The sequence below is a fragment of the Phalaenopsis equestris genome, unplaced genomic scaffold (genome assembly GCF_001263595.1).
Source record: "Phalaenopsis equestris unplaced genomic scaffold, ASM126359v1 Scaffold000107, whole genome shotgun sequence".
In the NCBI taxonomy this organism is placed as follows: Eukaryota; Viridiplantae; Streptophyta; class Magnoliopsida; order Asparagales; family Orchidaceae; genus Phalaenopsis; species Phalaenopsis equestris.
In genome coordinates, this window is record NW_018164549.1 from 5,330,352 (window position 1) to 5,349,118 (window position 18,767).

The following is an 18,767-nucleotide window of genomic DNA, read 5'->3' on the forward strand; positions in this document are numbered from 1 at the left end:
TTTGCTAGAATATTTTTTTTTTAAAATTTGTAAATCATATTTTTTTATAAATAATATATAAAATATGATTTCTTATTGGATAGTTTACACATATTTTTTAAAATTATATATTTTATAAAATATAGTGTGGCCATTTTTATAATAAATTTTGCAACTATTTATTATCGCATATTATCTTAGCTAAGTATTTCAAGTTTTAATTCATTTATAAAAAATTAGAATAAAATATATTTGATTATAAATAAGTATAAAATTGGCTATAAAATGTTTGCAAATTATTTAATAAAGTAAATTGTTTAAAAATATATGTAAAATACCAATAAAATTAGTCTAAAAAATATTAAAATTACTCTTAAATAAATTTTATTAATAATATTATATTTTTTTAAAAATTTACCAAATAATATAATTTTCTATTCAAATATAAACCTTATAAACATTAAACAAAGTTTGATAAAATATTTATAGAAGAAAAGAAATATTTTCTCCTATAAATATTTCAAATTAATATTAAATTTAAAGTAACGAAATAAGAAAAATTTATAAACAATAAATTATAAAATATCTTAAAGAAAATTAATTCATTAATAGTTTGAATATTTTTTATATTTTTGAAAAATTTAAAATTACTAAGAAGAGATCTGAACCATTCAATGCAACACACGCAATATTTCTTCTCCATTACGTGAGGATCTATACTGGTTTCTAATTGCCCATCAAAATAGCTCCGATTTAATCTTTTTATTTATCCCATTGCTAAACAAAATTTAATAATTTAATACTATATCTTTTTAGTCCAAGGAATTTTTTGACTTAATAATTCGATTTCGAGTTGTGTTGGGGTTAGCTTTTAATCGGCTCAATAGATTTAGCGCGGCTCGAAATCGGCTCGTGGCTCGTTATATTTGATTTTGAGCCAAGCCGAGTCGAAATTGAACCGAGCTCGATCCGAGTCAAAATCAAAACAAACTGGCTCAAATTGAGTTATTTGGATCTATTTCAGCATGAAATCAACTCAATCCAGCCCAAAATTGAAACTAACCGGCTAAAATTGAGTTATTTGGATCCCTCCTAGGTCAAAATCCACTAGAAATTGGCTCATGACTCATTATATTCAATCTTACATAGCATTATATATATAATTTTTATAATAAAACCCGTTCTAGCTGATCCATATATAACTTGAGATCGGCTAAAAAAAAATTTATCCAAAGTTTTGAGTTATAGCCTAGCTCGTCTATTTCAATCCAATCTCGATCCGAGCCAACAAATTGATTTTCTGAGTCATTGAGCCAGATTCAAGATGATGAACTCAACTTGTGCAGGTCTTGGAGTTGGAAGCCGATCCTCTGTTTTGGTTCTGCTCGACCACTCTATAACACCAACTGAACGAATGAATATCAGCAGCCATTTGGCTTCGCCATGTAGAAAAGTTCACATTTCATTTTCCCGTCGGAGTATTGCATCGATAATTGAATCCCTCGATTTCGTGCAGCGGAGGAGAAGCTCCGATCCAAACCAACCGCTGAAGGAGCGCGATCGGAAGGGTATTTCTTGAGATTCCTCATCATCTGTGAATCTAAGGCTTGAGTTCCAATTGTTTGTTCAATTATCCAACAATTTTGTATGTTTTTATTGAGATTTTGGAGATGGTTTCCGTTAATTCTGTGCTGAATTTCGGAGATTACTATTTTTTTGTTCATGAAGAGTTGATTTCTTGTTCAGCTGAATCTATTCATGAGAATTTTGATGAAATGTCTTCCAAACCCTTCCTCGAGAGATTAGCTGATGGGTTTGATGGTCTGGATGGGGACAAAAATTGGATCAGGAGTCTGCAAGATATTTTTGTTATACAACAAGATAGTCCTATAACCTAAATGATATTTATTGAAGAAATACAAGGCAGTATTTTTACCGTATATGAACGGAAAACAAATTTTTTTGTTGTTTATATAGAACCGGCTTATTGGTTAAGAGAAATATCTACATCTCATGACCAGTTTTATATCAGGATTTCCCGATCAAGTTTTGCCTATCGATACAACTTCCTTTTGGTTTCTTGTTCTTTTTATCACTTATTCTGGAATATGATTTTTCATTGATTTTCATTCAAGATCAATGTAATTAGAGAGTTATTTTATACATAACTTCATGCCGTTGCCTCTTTTTTGTTTTGAAAAGTTTGATATTTTTAAGTTTTATGAATGAGAAGGCTTAAAAGCTCTATTGATTATTCAATTTGACTAACTTGTTGCATCCCCAAAATATACTTTACCCTATTATGGACCTGACTGGAGCTTCCTAGTATTTGAATGGGTTTGCTGACTTTTGCATCTTGTGCGCTACCACTTTTAATGCCAGAATTTGACAGAGGGAAAGAAACTGACAAGAGAGCTACTCCTAGAGGTGAGTTCAAGAGATGAAGAATAAAGGCACGCAACAATTGTTGTAAAAAACTATTCTTTTATTTGTCAAATAGGATTGTTATATTACTCTCGTGAGGAGTTTAGAAGCAATTTAGAAAAAGATCATTTTTGGGATTTAGTAATGGGTTCCCATCTTTATAGTCATATTGGGGGGATATTAGCCATTACCCTTTTAAATAGGCACTTCAATCTCCCATTTGAATGACAAATCCTTTAATTTTCATTGAAGATCCATGCAATTTTAAGAGTTGGAATCGTTAAGAGTATCCAATTTAACATTCTAAGGGACGGAGGACAATTATCCTTACTTGGTGAGGGATTCAGGCTTGGTAATTTTTAAGGTGTTCTTAGATAATGATTTGTCTTAATTCCTTAGGAGTTGAAGTGAACATCTCAACTCGATTTGATTTGAGAGGTCATATAGATGTGTGCAAATTCTTTATTTATGCTTATGAGTTATTTGTATATCATGATAACATGAAGAATGATGTGAAAATAGAACTAAGAGTTTAAGAAAAAAAGTATAAAGTAATCGAAATCAGTTGGTCAAATATAGGCACAAGAACTTAATTTTTGAAGCAACTATTAGAATTAAATAGGGCAAATGCAAGAAAATAGGGGAATTAAGGGTCATCTACTAGTCCAATTGTAGAAAATAGAGAATGCATAATAATAAAAATAGAATATATTATAGTATAGATTATATTGTTTTTAAGCTGTTCATGTTACAAACTCAAGTAATTTAATTGGACTTGTTTAAAACAATCTATTTAGCCTAATTTTCAAAATTACAATATTAAACCTAAAAAACCATTATTTTTTATCATAATTTATCTTGATGATTATAATTTAATACTCTTGAAAAGTATTCCTCATAATCACAATAAGAGTTTACGCATAATAGTTATTTTCTTAGTCCTCCACTTCTCTTTGGCAAGTGCATATGGTGGCACTTACCTCCTCGAGCTTTACATATTCATATTATTTTGAGCTTGTCTATTCTTTTTGAGAACATTTAAATCTTTTGACATAGTTTAAATTTTTTTATTTATCATTTGTCATGCTCTCACTTGATTTTTTTGTTAGTTTTGGCTTGAGAGATTTGATGTGTTTGTTTTTGGGGAAGAGTGCTATTTTTGCTTATTTTATTTACAAACTCGTGATGCTTCTTGTTCTTGGATCCATTATCTCTCTCGTGAATGTAGGCAATTGATTCGTCCAAACCACATAATTTTTGGTTTCTTTTTGTGGCACTTGCTTATTTTGTTATTAATTTTTTTTTATCATATTTGTACTTGTGTTAAGGAAAATACTTAACTTTCCTGTTGAATCACCTACCATAAGTGAATATTATAAATAGTTGAATATAGAAAGTAGAAATAAAGGAGACCAAACAACACAAGAAAATATCATGATTTAGGTGTTAAAACTAAAATGAGCTTACATCATTGAGAAATGTAAGAAAATTGATCGACTATAGAGAAAATATGCATGTTTATGAAATAAACAAGATATCAGAAGGCATTATTCCTTGAATCCAAGTACATTTATTGTCACCATTAAAGATAAGCCCGCCCTAAAATTTTATAGACAAATAAAATGGAAAATACTTATAGCGGGATAATATAAATAAATAAGATTTAACTAAAACAATAAATTACCCACCTAAAATTCATCAAAACCCTCATGCATATCGAATCAACTCAAAATTTGTAGCTCAATGTTGCTTTTCACTTTGTTGAGATAGTACTTTATGATCACATAAAATAGTTTTTCTTTTCTTTTTTCCCTACCTTTCTCTCACTCTTTATTTCTCTCTTTTTCTTTTTTTATATTCCCACTTTATTTTTATCTTATTTTCTAAACCCTTGCATCGAATCTTTCTTAACAACATGTAATCTACTACCAAACTCCAATGAATTCCCACAACCACCACAACATCATCATTGATAGAACAATCCCAGTTATTTATGATCATTCCTATTGAGTGTTATTTATGGTGTTATTATATATATATATATATATATATTGATATTATATAAATCTAAAAAATGTTAATTGTTTATCTTAAAAATTACATATTTTAAATATTTTGATTATCTTAACAATTTATTTAGTCAAAATCATTATCTTGACTTCATTATATAGAAATAAATTTTGAATTTTTTATACGATTCCTTTTGAAATCAAGCTTCTAGAGTGTTGTGCTACCTCAAAAATCTTCGATGCATATGAACTTAACATAAGCAAAAGACCTCTAGAGTACATTTTTTTATACTTTGATTGATTGATTATAATAAATGTATAAACTTGCCTACCACTAAGTCTTAGTACTTCTAAAGTTGCTTTTTCCTTACTCTAAATGAGATAATATTATGACCTAACACCAAAACAAATGGTGCACTATGATATCAATTCACTTAATCATCTCTAGTTAGGGGTGTAAACAAGTTGACTTGAGCTAAAGTCATAGAAAGCTTGAACTTGGCTTGCCTAACAAATGGTAGGCTTGAACTTGAGCCAAGTCAAGCTCGAGCTCAGTTTGCTGGGATAACAATGAGATCATGCTGGACTCATGAGCTCAAGAACTCTAAAAATGGGGAAGTCAGGTCAGGTGCTCATTGCTCACCGGAGAAGGTATCGACTAGACCATTGAGATGTCGTGACAGGATCTCATTGCTAGTTGGATAATGCATGAATGGGAATAATATGTAATCTTGATGGGAGCTGACTACTTGCTGGAGAAGGCATCTAAGAACAACACATTTGTAAATGTAATGGGTGCTTGTTGCTTTTTGGAGTAGACATTGATGGGATCTACGGGGATGTCATTATGGGAGCTCATTGCTCTCTAGAAGTGTTAGAATAATGGAGTCCGTGAAACAGGAAAAAAATGAAAATAAATTTCTTAATTTGAATGCATAGTATTAAGTTCTCTAAATAAGAATTAGTTGAGTTGGCTCGCAAGCCAATGAACCGATCGTCGTTAAGCTTGAACTTAAGTTTGCTTAATAATTGAGCTATAATTTGAGCTTGGGCTCAAGCACGCAACTCCATGAGCTTGTTAACGATTCGAGTTGACCTACAACTAAGAAGACTTTCTCTCATCCATATCCCCTTGTGCTAAATTGATCTAGAACCATGAAGATGAAATTAAAGCAACCCCTATTCAAAGTTGCATTATGTAGTACATATAACTCACCAACTTATTTATTTTTCATGATAGCTAATGAACCTTTGTAAATTTGAAGGACTTAAACATCTTCTAAGAACCTGCGTATTACTTCATTGAATGCATTTTAAGGTATCATATGTTTTTAGTGCTTAATACCTAAATGGCTCTAGTTACACAATCCTGCATATGTTAAATTTTGGATTTGAATTCATTAATTACTGTGGATAAGATTTTATCTTGATTTTTCAAGATCTATGTTTACTAAATTAAAATTCATTCACACTTGATTTTCAAAGATGATGTGTACATGATTAAATTCATATTCTATTTTTCATGGTTGTGCTAACCTCACTCAAGTTTAATTCTTTCACACTCAGTTTTTCTTAAAAGTGGCTATCAAACTCAATCTACATTAGATTCAGGCTTATTCCCTACTATGTCTAAATATTGTATAAAGAGTGTTGCATTATGTTAACTTATCTCACAACAAGAACCAACAAAAAGAGGAGAGGAAGAGGAAGAGAGTGGAGGGGGTGTCATTCGAGAAAGCAAGTTAAAAAATTTTTTGGGTGTTTGTAAGCTAAGTTTTCTTAGCTTTTTTTAAGAAAAATTAAGTGTTGCCATTTTTTGTTTTTTGCAAGAGAAAAAAATTTTGATCATAACAATGAATAGTTTTCATTTGAAATTTCATAATAGAAAGGAGGAGAGTAATTTGAGCAAAGACATTTCCTTCTTCACATATAGCCTTCACTTGACTATTTTTTCTCTTAGCTAAACAAAGTGGTATTTTTTGTCTATTTATTCAATTTTTAATGAAGTTTAATTATTCATGTACCTTCTGTGATGTTTAATGAATTATTTAATCTATCACAATAGTTGATGTAGGCTTAAAATAAATCATGTAAATTTTAGTGTACTTTTTTATTGTTATTGATCTCTTTTGCAGTTATTTTGTGGCTCATCATACTTGCATCTAAGTTGATGTCACTCTCTTTTTTAATACATCAAATCAATTTTAAATTGATTCAATAGGCCAGTTTCAATTGAATCGATGAGCCAATTCTGCTGTGTACATGGCCAAAAATGGAAGAGTCATGGGAAAAAGGTCAAATGGGAGATAAGCGGAACAAGTGGAGCATAAATAGAGACGGGAGAGTGAGTGAGCAATAAGGGGGGAAAGAAAGGAAGGGAAATCGATGGCGGGAGTAAGTGAGCCAACCATCGAGATTGAGTGAGTGAATGATAGATACAGGAAAGCAATAGATGTCAAGAGCAGGAGTATACAAATGAAAGAGCCAGTGAATTTGCTATAGTGCTTGGTGCTTTAGTGAAGTTTTTAATTTATAAATAATTTAGAGGAAAAAATATCTAATTATTTATTTTCTTCCTCCTTTCCAACTAAGTTAAGGCCTGAGCGTCAAATTAAAATTTTTTATTAATGTACTTAGCTTAAACCTTACATACATTTATTAATTTTTGAATTAAATTTTTAGGATTTTGGTAGAAAGAAAATGAGGAAGGAGGAAAGTTTGAAAAAGGGGAGAAGACTATCTAAGTTATGTGAATGAATTCGAAAATTAGCTATTTATTTTGAGAGTTTAAAATATTATGGTTTTATGGATTTGAGGGAAGTTTATAACAATTTATATTCGATGACTTGATTAAAATATTGATTTTATTATTTTTAATCTAGGTTAAAAATGGGAAAAGATAAATTAATTTTGTAATTTAATTATGGGGAATATACATACCTAGCGTACAATCCTTATTTATTTACATTTCTTACACCTAAACTTTCATATTTACATGCATAGCACTTTGGTGCTTCAATGTAAGGGTGTAGTTCACTTTTAAAAAGTGGCAGCAGTACTGTTTTTGATGTGATATTAATGTTTTAAGTGCTATGTGTACAAATATGAAAGTTCAAGTGTGAGATATGTAAATACATAAGAATTGTGTGCTATGTATGCAAATGCCTCTTTAATTATTCTAAAGCATACCAAATTTCAAGGTTAACTTAAGTTAACCTAAAGAAGAATGATTTGTATACACTAGGATTAGAATTAAGATGATGGGAGTAACTTAATTAAGAAGGGTATTTTATAGGTATAATTATAGAGATTTCATTAAAGGGACAGAGATAAGGACTAAAAGTAAAAAATAAGTCATTTGAGATTAGGTGGGTATTCTTAGTTCTAAATTATTGTGATAATATCATTATCTCTAAATCAAATGCATCATGATGTTGATTTTAGCCAATTAAATGTTATTCTTACTTATGTAAGAGTTAACTTTTCTCTTAAACTATCGATCATGTTGAAATGAATGTTATAGGCTTTTTTTCATGTTTAAATTATTTATCTTAGCCAAGGCTTGTAATAGAAAAGATATTGAATGATATAAAGTGTTTAAATGAAATAATTTATTTAAAATAGTTTCTATGCATGTTGTTTGATGGAATTCATTCCTTTATAGTATTACTGGGCTCATTAATACACTCATTCGTAATGATTGCCTGCTCGTGGGTTTTAAAAATGATGATGTTATTAAAATACCTTAGATGCAATTTTAGTAGGTTTAAAACTAAATACATGGATTATAATTTTAGTAGTAGTAGCTCAAGTAGCAGAGTTGTAACTATGGGTGATCAAATCATTTAAAGGTGAGAATTTTTTAGATATTTCTGATCTATTGTTCAAAGTGATGGTGATATGGATGAGGATTTTATTAGTAGATTCAAGTTGGTTGGTTGAAGTGGAGAAATGCATCGGGCCTATTGCGTGATAGAAAAGTACTGTCTAGACTTAAAGGGAAATTTTATAAAATGTTTCTGAGACCTGCAATGTTTTATGGCGTAGAATGTTGGCCTTTAAAAGTGAAGAGTAAAATGAAGTTGAGTGTTGCTGAGATGAGAATGCTTAGGTGGATGAGTGGCTTGACACTTAGAGACAAAATGCAAAACGAGCCTATCTATGAAAGGGTTGGTGTAGCTCTGGTGGCAGACTAGATTAGAGAGTCGTCTTAGATGGTTTGATCACATTAAACATCGGCCATTTGATCATCCTATTGGGAGAATAAATGTTTTAAATTCAACTTATGTTAAGAAAGACACATGTAGACCTAAAAAGACTTGGGCATATTGTATAAAAATGATCTTAATCTATTAGAATTAAATCGAAATATGACACTTAATAGGACACAATGGAGAAAAAAGATTCATTTAGTCGACGCCACTTAGTTGTTGTGCTTGTTATTGTTGTTGTTGTTGTTGTTGTGCTCATGTGAGATTTGTTGGATTTGTTGTGCTCATGTGACACTTCATTAAATCAAAATAAAGGCTTTTTGTTGTTGTTGTGCTCATGTGAGATTTGTATTTTTTTTTAATGAAATGGACAAGATATGATATGACATGGTTTCTGATTTGTTCATACTATGATGAATGAATACTTCAAAATAGTTTATATTTTCATTTTTAAATAAAATAATTGCTGAAAGATTTTATATGGATTTATATATTTAAAGCAAACCTGTACCTTAGAGATGTGATATATACACTGACTTTTGTTGATAGCTTAAAATCATTATCAACACATATTTACATGATATAATATAGAGCATTAAATGAGTGGGGGAATAGATTTTGTTTATCACCATCATGGATCTATCAGTGAATAAAATTTACATTATTGGAATGATTAGAAATCAATTATAGAATTATTATACTTTTAGCTTAAACTATATTTTATGAATCGTGCTTTTTGAAAGTGTAACCCAAAACCACTCATATATAATTAAAAAAGCTTACTGGTAATTTTACGAGCACATTTTCATAATAAATGAGATTGAACTCCACTCTACTTAGGTATATTAATCAAAAGTGGGTAGAGGAATACATTCACTTAGGAGAATGCTGATTGGTCTGACTAGCATGGTGGAGCCCAATCCCTTTAGTTATGTGAATACACACACACACACACACACACACACACATATATTAAAAATGAATGGCTAGAGGCTATTATACGAGCCTCCAACCAACTCTAATGTGCCTAATAATTCGAGTACCAACTCCTTAAGCCCAATTGTGCCAGAGGGGATTCAAACCCCTGATCTGAGGGGTCGTATACCATGGATGCCAACCAACAAGCCGGGGTACGCGAGTGAATATATAAATATGTATGTATGTATATATATAGATGACAAAAATCCTTTTTCGCTAAGGCATTGAGATTGTCCAGAAAAGCTCTTGATTTCATCCACTTGCCACGTGGGGTCTCCAATCAGCCCTTCTTAGTTGACTCTCTCCACTTGCCTCTCTCCAATCCGTCCTCTTGAATTGACACTCTCCCCTGGCCCTCTTCACTCGACTTAGAAGAATTGTGACCAGACAAAGTGCACGAATAATAAATATAAAATATGTCATCTCTGACACATTATCCTCGAAATGTAATTATTACATTTTATATTTTATAATAAAATGCCTATTAAATTTTTTATTTTATAATAAAATGCCTCTATATAAAGGGGAAGAGTGAATGTAAAATGGACATTTTTTCTCTGTCGGGGGACAATTAGTAGAAAAGTTAACACAACTCTATTTTTATGCTCTATACAATTTTGGTTACAACACCTTAAAAGGTACGGTGAGTGTGAAATCATGCCACAAACAAGATAAATATCAGCGCAAGAATTGAGCCATAGAGAGGTAACTAGCAAAATATAATACAATAAAGAACTCGTCTGGGAGAATGGTGGAACTCATCCATTCAGCCACCCGTACTTGGCCTCCTCAACTTAACCTCCTCCACTCAGCCTCCTCCACTCAGCCTTACCCACTTGTCCACCTGTATTTGGCCAAAAATATTGCTCCAAAGAATGTTCTCCCAAAATTATCTTCAAGAAAATAGTTTGTCCAAGGGAAGACAAGTTACAAAGGAGTGAAGCCAAGCAACAAGAAAAAGTCTAAAAGGGTAATGCTCTTGGAACCATTTTTCTTATTTTTGTTTTACTTCATTGCATTTATGCTTTTTTAACTTCTTCAATGTGTATATTACTTATTATATATTATATATATAGATATAGATAATGGCCATGGCCTCGTCTTCTTCTGTATCAGCTCTGCTAGGGTTTCGACTCATGGCAAACCCTAGCAACTGCTACGATAATTCTCATGAGTTTTCGTTCCTTTCCTCACTGCAATTTCTCTGGCTTCGTCTTCTGCGTCTTCTTTGTCATCGTCGACTCGCGCTCTGTTTCGATGCCGACTGCTTCGCACGTTCGTGTCTGTCAATTTTGACGCCGACTACTTCGCACGCCGCGTCTACTTAGCACGCTGTCCTCGTCACATTCATTGCTCGACGACACTTCTGTCGTCCTGCCCAACAGAAAGTTCCCCTGTACTCTTCTGTTTCGACACTGCTTCTCTCCCTGCCGATAGCTTCGTTTCGTCTCGTAGCAGGTGAACCCAATTAATCCCCATACTCTGATGGCGCTTCCTTTTTCTTTGGTTGAACTGTACAAAGTCTCCTTTGCCCACATGGTGGGTAACTTTCAGGTGGAGTCCACAGTTGTCTTCCCCTCAAGCTATAAGGATTGTCGCGATGATACAGATGATTGCTCTTTTGTTAAGAAGAGAAGCATGAAAGGTGAAAAAATAATAATCTTTTACTTTGACTAAGAAATTTCAACCTACAGAAAAATTCAAGTTTGTTTTTATTGAAAAATCTCAGTGGGGGCATCCACCTATGGAAGTTATTAGAAAGAGGGTTGATGATCTCAAACTAGTAGACAAGTGAAAAATGAGATTCTTTGATGGGAGACATGTGTTGATTCAACTAGCCGTAGCTGAAGACTACACTATGATTTTCTCTAAGAAATATCTTAATATCGCAGACAAATCAATGAAGTTACTCAAGTGGTCTCTTGATTTTGACCCAAATCTTGATTCTCTTGATTTTGACCCAAATCATGAACTCCAACTGTATCAGTATGGTTTAGTTTACCTGGTCTCAAGCTGCACTTTTTTATCATCAGGTTCTCTACTCCATTGAGGCAATCCTTGGGGACCTTATGAAGCTAGATTTACCTACTTTCAATCTAATCAGATCTTCTGAGGCCAGAATACTTGTGGAAATGAATATTACTTTACATGATGTTTCTAAAGTCTGGCTGGACACAACTCATAATGGATATTGACAACAAATCGTCATGAAACACAACCCTCCATATTGTACTCACTGTAAGATGTTTGGGCATATCCTTGATAAATGCCACAAGCGCCATCATAATTTGAAATCTAAGGTTCAAGTGGATAAGGATGAGTCTAACCCCACTGCTCTGGATATTTTAGTTCCATCCGAGAAAGATATTACCAGACAGGAGGTGTCTGTTGCCCCTGTGGACCCCCCTAACACTGCTGTTACTGTTACTGTTACTGCGATTGATGTGATGTTGACACCTTCAAACCCCATAAAAAACGATACTGAAGGACTATTACCTACAAAGGATATTGTTCAGACTGATAATCAGGAGAACCTCACAGCTCCCTATCTTAAGGAAGTATACGGTGTAGAGGCAACTTTCTACTTCACATACTAGAACCTATTGTGGGTACTATAATTGGTAATCCTTCAGCTACAACTATACCACCTCATCAGACTGATTCTTCAGATGAAGAATGACAGGTTTAAACTTCTAGAAGGAAGAAAAAGAATGAAGATCTACTCGAGCTCAGGAGTTTTATGAATGATACTTTGATTACTTCGGGTAACGGTACTCGCCTTACCAATTTGTTAGCTGGATCCCTTCCGAGAATAAGAGGCAGAGGCAGAACTAAATTGGGATGACCCTCCCTGACGATTTTGGGCTTTTTTGATCTTTATATGTACAATTTTTGACTTTTTTGTGTGTTGTACTGTGTGGGTTGGGTGTCTATTTTTGGGCCCACTCATACAATATATCTGTATCTTTTCTCTTTAATATATTAGCCATTGGGATTTTTTTCAAATAAGGAATATATATATATATATATATAACTCGGAAATAGGACAAATTTCCCAAGAGTAAAAGGAAATCACCTAATCCTTTGGAATGACTTTAGAGAAGCACTTTCCAAAATATAATTCAATCAAATAAATAATGAAGTCAGTTAAATCTAGAGATTGAAGACTGATTGGTCCACATTGATGTGAAGCACGGGGTAGCTACGCAAGTGCACGTGTCGCTTAAATAACATATAAATTTCAATTCGTGAATCGATCCCATAAGGATCCGGTTAAATCTACAATTTGGTTAAAGTTTTAAGTTACTAAACCTTAAGTCTAGTCAGAAGTGTTCAAATTTTTTTATTTTGTAAAGTGTCTAATTCTTAATAATGAAAAACTGTCAATGTTTTTTGAGTTCTTCTGATTAGATAAAAATTTCATTCTCCTGTGAATCAGATCGTGTGAATCCTTAATATTCTTCCAATGAGTTCCTCATATTATTGTTGACAACCTGAGACAAATCCTTCTTAGCCTCCGTCGAGGTTATCAGAAGCGTTGAAAACTTGTATTATAATTAAGAGGACTTAACTATGTAAGGTTTTCTAGGAATCCTTTAGTCTTCTATTTATGTTACAGGCTCTCACTGCTAATATGTCTATTCAACTTGGTTACACTAGGCGACTCACGCAAGTATACGTGGCGTATCAATAGTACCAGGGTTAGAGTCCGGTTGTCGATCCCATAGGGAACGAGATAAATCTAATTAAAAAAAGTTTTAGCCTATAATTGTTGATTCTAGCCTAAAATGGTGATTTAATTTAAGTCCTAAAAGAAAATTCCAAGTTGTCAACAAAGAAAGCAAAAGGTTCTTCAAGTATTTTAGAAGTTCTCCCTTAAAATGGTTCAATAAGTTAATGAATGAGAAAGTTAACTGAATATATGGGTGCCAAACAGGAGCAAAAACTTTCTTTACCCTCTTCCAGTGGAATAAACAAAAGTGGCTAAAAATCAGATTAGTTCCCTACTACCAACCCTTAACTCATGCTCAAATATCTCCTTATAATTTACATTAATTTATTATATATATTCGTATCCTATCAAATTAATGTGATTAACTCTATCGATTCTATTATCGTCTCTTCCGAAATTGGTAACTCACTACAATATTAACACCCTACTTGGCCAAAATGAAATGTAAATGAAGTGCAACAAATTAATCATTATCCATTATTAGTGAACACGAATCTATAAAGAACACATTCATCTTTCTTATCCTGCCATTCCAAGAAAGAAGAGATTGTTTACTTACTATGCATGCTTGAACACACTAACTTGATTAATTGATTGAAAGAGAAAGAAGTCTTACAAAGAAAATGAAAACAATTACAAAATAAAACTTCAGAACTTATCTCCCTTCCTTCAATCCTGAGAAGTTGAGATTACAAGCATTCAATCACAGATTACAAGCATTCAAAAAAAATCTCTCAAATTCTCACTTCTCTCAACTTGTTGATCTTGCTTGGATTTCTCATTCAATTCCCTTTTCAAAAAAATAATAAAAGAAAATGTAATCAAAGAGCACTCTTCACTTCGACATCAAAGTTTATATATTTCTTCACATTCTCCTCAAAGTCCGAACTGCACTAACTGCCAGTTTCAATTTAGGGCGCCAGCTTCTTGGTTAGGAGGCGCCAGCTTCTCGGGTAGGAGCTTGTATTGGGCGCCTAAGCGCCTATTGGCTGGCGTTTAGGCTCCAACTTCTCATGTAGGCGTCAGTCTCTCGGGTAACAACTTGTGTTGGGAGGCTTCTGTCATCTAAGCTCCAGTGGCCAAACACCTACTATTCGATTCGTGCTCTTTTTCTTTCTTACTACGACCAACAAAAACAAAAAAAAGTATTTCTAGTGCAGTATCATTATATAAAATTCAAAAATACATATAGCAGTATCATCATATAAAATTCAAAAATACATATAGCAGCAAGTGCAAAATTAACAATACATCACCTACTCATTCTTTTAGTCATTGGTTAGAGATCATAAATTACAAGTGATATTAATTTTCTAAATGACCAGTTTAGAAGTAAATGAAATTCAGAAATGTTAGCACATCATCTTTCATCAAATTTTCAATTAATCTAGAGAAATCTCATGAAAAAAATATTAATCATCTCATGTCCAAAACACGAGTATAAACAACACTTTAACTGCTAAATATGATAAAAGCAATAAAGAAAACTTCATTGAAATTCGAAGTAAGAGTTTACACAAACAAAATGCAATAAATCAGGATTAAATCTCCTTTTGCACCGCTTTGATTCTTCTTCTTACAATGAAACTCCACTTTGATTTACTTCGACTCGCATACAAAACCTTCACTCTCCTTCACTCACAATACAATTAAGCACTCACTAACCACTCACAAATCTTCCCCTAAATTATCTCTATTTTCCTCTCATAGTAGTCAGGTTCTTCAAATAAACACCTTGACTTCTCCTTTCCTTCGAAAACATCGGCGCATACGGCCATTTGAGCACTGGATCCTGGCTCAGAGGCTCTAGGTCTTGGGTCCTGGGCAGTGGGTTCTAGCACATGGGCACTAAGCTTCTGGCGTTGAGCTGTCGGGCTCTCGGGATGAAGAAGCAAAATTAGGTCATTTCGACGCCAAAAACCTGGCGCCTTGGCACTAGACACCTTTCACCCACTTTCCATGCTCTTTGTATTTTAACTCATTTCATCCTCTCTGTGCACTGGTTCTTGACTCCTGGACGTTGGTTCAGGTGACGGCCATATCTTCTTCAATTTTCTCCCTTGAGCTACCTCTACACCTATTTCCTACTAACATAATAAATCTACCTTCCAGCATTAATAGGAAATAAAATATATAATTCACATCACATTACACTACACTTTTACTTCACATTAAATTCCCTCAAACTTGCACATTACTTGCCCTCAAGTAATTCAATATGAAAAAGTTAAACTTTTAAAAATTATTAATAGCACTCTCCTTAGAGTTTCCTTGATCTTGAACAACATCACAAAGTTAAGTAACAGTGTGCAAAGATTATTAAGGGCTTGAACTCTTATTAATTTAGAGTAACCTAGTAGTATTTAAATTAATCCACCTCTTTAGCTTAGAGAACTTTATATCACTTAATGTTGTTTGACTAAAATAAATTCTTTTATTAAAGGTATATTTAAGACGCTTAATTTATCAATAAAAAATGCTAATTCATTACCTTCTTTTTGAATTTGACATTTGAGAATCCAATTAAGAAAGCTTCTAAGTTTTATGTAACAAAAAAAGGTTAGGGCATCAATTTTTGATTTTATGCTTAAGCTCAAACTTCTTCTCAAGAGACTCTTAAATTTTCTTTCTTTTATACATAAAGTCAACTCTTTTTTCTTTTCTTTTGAGAGTTATTATATCTGATCAAGCTTATTTTTATTTTGAACGTCTCTTCTTCACTATTCTAAAATTCTTAATCACCTTTTAATTTTCATTCACAAATTATTATAATTAAAAAAAATTAGTTATGTCATTTTGAATTGAGAAGGGGTAGGTCTGGTGGAACTCTCAACTCTCTCAAATGTGGAAATTTTAAGAAGATATGGACTTTGTTATAGGCTTCGTAGAATGTAATTGCTCCTCCCAATTTTCTCCCATGGTTCCAGCCTTAACACACAATGCATAAATAACATAGTGATTCCTAATCCTATAGTGGTCTGCCCCCCAATGATATATTGAATAAAATATGAATCACAACCTATATCAATAGATTTTTCTTTTTGAATGCAGAAGTTTAGGATAACAAGGTCTTTAGTAACCTCGCTAATATTGGTCGAAGGCATGAGTAGCGGATATGAATAGTGCCATGCTTTTAAATCCATGTTCATAGCCGAGCAAGGGAAATTATCAATTTCTGCATCCCTAATTTTTCTATGAGCATTAGAATCGGTGAGAAAATTGATAATCTCATTGTATTTTGGTTTGTTAACTATGAAATTCAAACGATCCCACCTAGAATTATCAGGTGGGCCAAAGATCGAATTGATGGTGGTGGGGTCAAAGGCTTCTTGTTTCCCGCTCGCGAAAATTTTATCATCCGCTTGTTCTTTAGCGTTGGCAAAGAACTCGCGAACAACAGATACAACAACGGGTGAGGTGCAACAACATAATTTCTCCCACTTCTTTTTTACGATCAAACCCTCAACCCTATCCTCGAGTCTCAAGAAAGCTCTTTTAGGGATCAGCTTCTTTGACAATAAGAAATTGTTGTATCGATTTGCAGCTTCAATATTAACAAATTTTTTGTTATCAAAAGATGTGTCTCACCTCACTCCTTTAGTCTTAGGAGTCATAAATTTAAAGGTCAAAGAAGGAGAAGAAGACAAATGGAGGGGATTAACAAAAGATTTGAAAAGAGCAAGAAAAATGTAAAGAAAATCTCACCTATGAGCCTTAGGAAACCCTAGGATCTCCTCTAGCATTCTTCTCCTCTTTTCTTCCTCGTCTCTTCTTTTGGCTAGGGCAACGGAAATGGCGAATGGGAGTGTTCACGAGAAGCTCACGCGTAATATAGAACGAGATCTGGAATTTGAGTGGCGCTGGGGTGCTACTCAACGGGGAAGAGCCTACGCGCCAGCTTGAGCAAGGCGACACTGATGATCCAGAGGTGGCGCCGGGGTGGGCGCTAAGGACCGGAAAAAAACATGCATTTTGTATTATAAAACCCTTAAAACACACCAATCACACCTAAAGCTTTCTAATAATAAATAAAGCATATCAAACACATAAACACTCAAAAACATCAAACAAAAGTTAACCTATAACAACTACAAAACAAATATACAATCAACACACAAAATAACGCTCGAGTTACCTCCCAAGTAGCATTCGATTTAAAGTCCTTATTTAGACAATGTAAGTTCTTTAATTAGGATGAACCAAATTAATGGTTTCACTAAGACCTCTCCTATCTCATCCTAAATAGGGCTTTAATCTATTTTCATTAACTTTGAAAATACAATCATTTTTATTATTCTTATTATCTACAACTCTAAATGGGTAAACTCTTATTACAGTAATTGAGCCAGACCACCTGGCTTTTAATTTTCTTGGAAATAATTTTAATTGATATATATATATATATATATATATAGCAAAACCTCATGTCAATATGTAAATTCTTTTCTAATTAGCTTCTAAGTATGTTACTTCTTCATATGTTTCTTATAAATTTTGACATTTTTATAAGCTTCCATTCTAATTTTTCCAAATTCATTCAACTATGATAATCTTTTATGTGTCAAGTATTTGAAATTAAAGTTAAATTTCTTAAATACCCAATAAGCTTTATGTTTAAGTTCTACAAACAAATGATAGAATTTTAAAAAAAATCTACTTATAGGGTGACATACCCATAGGTGTCTTAAAGGCAACCCTATAAGCTCATAATGCATCATATAGCCTAAGGGAACTGCCTCTCATACTAAGGTTCACAGCTTTCTCTAGAATTCTTTTAATCTCTTAGAAACTTCTCCAAGATTAGTAATTTGAGGATGATAAAAATTAAGTATTCTGTCTCAATTCTTCTATTACAAACTTATCTTCATCGGTCACTAATTATTACTTTGGGTGTTCCAAACCTGTTAAAAATAAATTTCTTAAAAAATTACCGAACACTATGGGAATCACACTTGGGTAAACTCACCTCTTCAATCCATTTCGAGACATAGTTTACTATTAATAAAATGTATGGGTTTCTTGATGATGCTCAAATGGTCCCATAAAATTTATTTCTCGAACGTTTAGTAATTCGATTTCTTAAATATAATTTATGGGCATCTAATCTCTCTTCCAAAAATCCAAATTACAAAATTATAGATGCAATTTTGAATCCTCTAAAATGCCCTCTGAATTCTAAATCATGACATGATCTAATAATTTCGCTCTCCTCTAAAACAATATATTTCCTAGTTATCTGATTCTTACACCTACAAAGAGATATGATTCATCCCAAAAATAGAATCGATATCAGACACAAACTTTTTCTTTCGGTGATATCACATGTCAAAAAGAATAATTTCACTTATAATAAAGTTCACTATATTAACATAACATGGAATATTATGTTCAGAAATTGAAATAAGTTATTCATTAGGAAAATTTTCATTAATT

The 18,767-nt window shown here is 32.7% G+C and overlaps 1 protein-coding gene across 2 annotated transcripts in view; it reads left to right on the forward strand.

The window, feature by feature from the left end:
- Positions 1-1,314: 1,314 nt before the first annotated feature.
- Positions 1,315-18,767, forward strand: part of LOC110020777 (histone acetyltransferase MCC1-like) — a 31,576-nt gene continuing 14,123 nt past the window's right edge. The window contains exon 1 of one of the 2 annotated variants that reach the window (XM_020718997.1): positions 1,315-1,547. The gene's annotated coding sequence lies outside the window, so the exon portion shown is untranslated. The remainder of the gene's footprint in view (positions 1,548-18,767) is intronic. The other variant, XM_020718995.1, reaches the window with a different exon arrangement.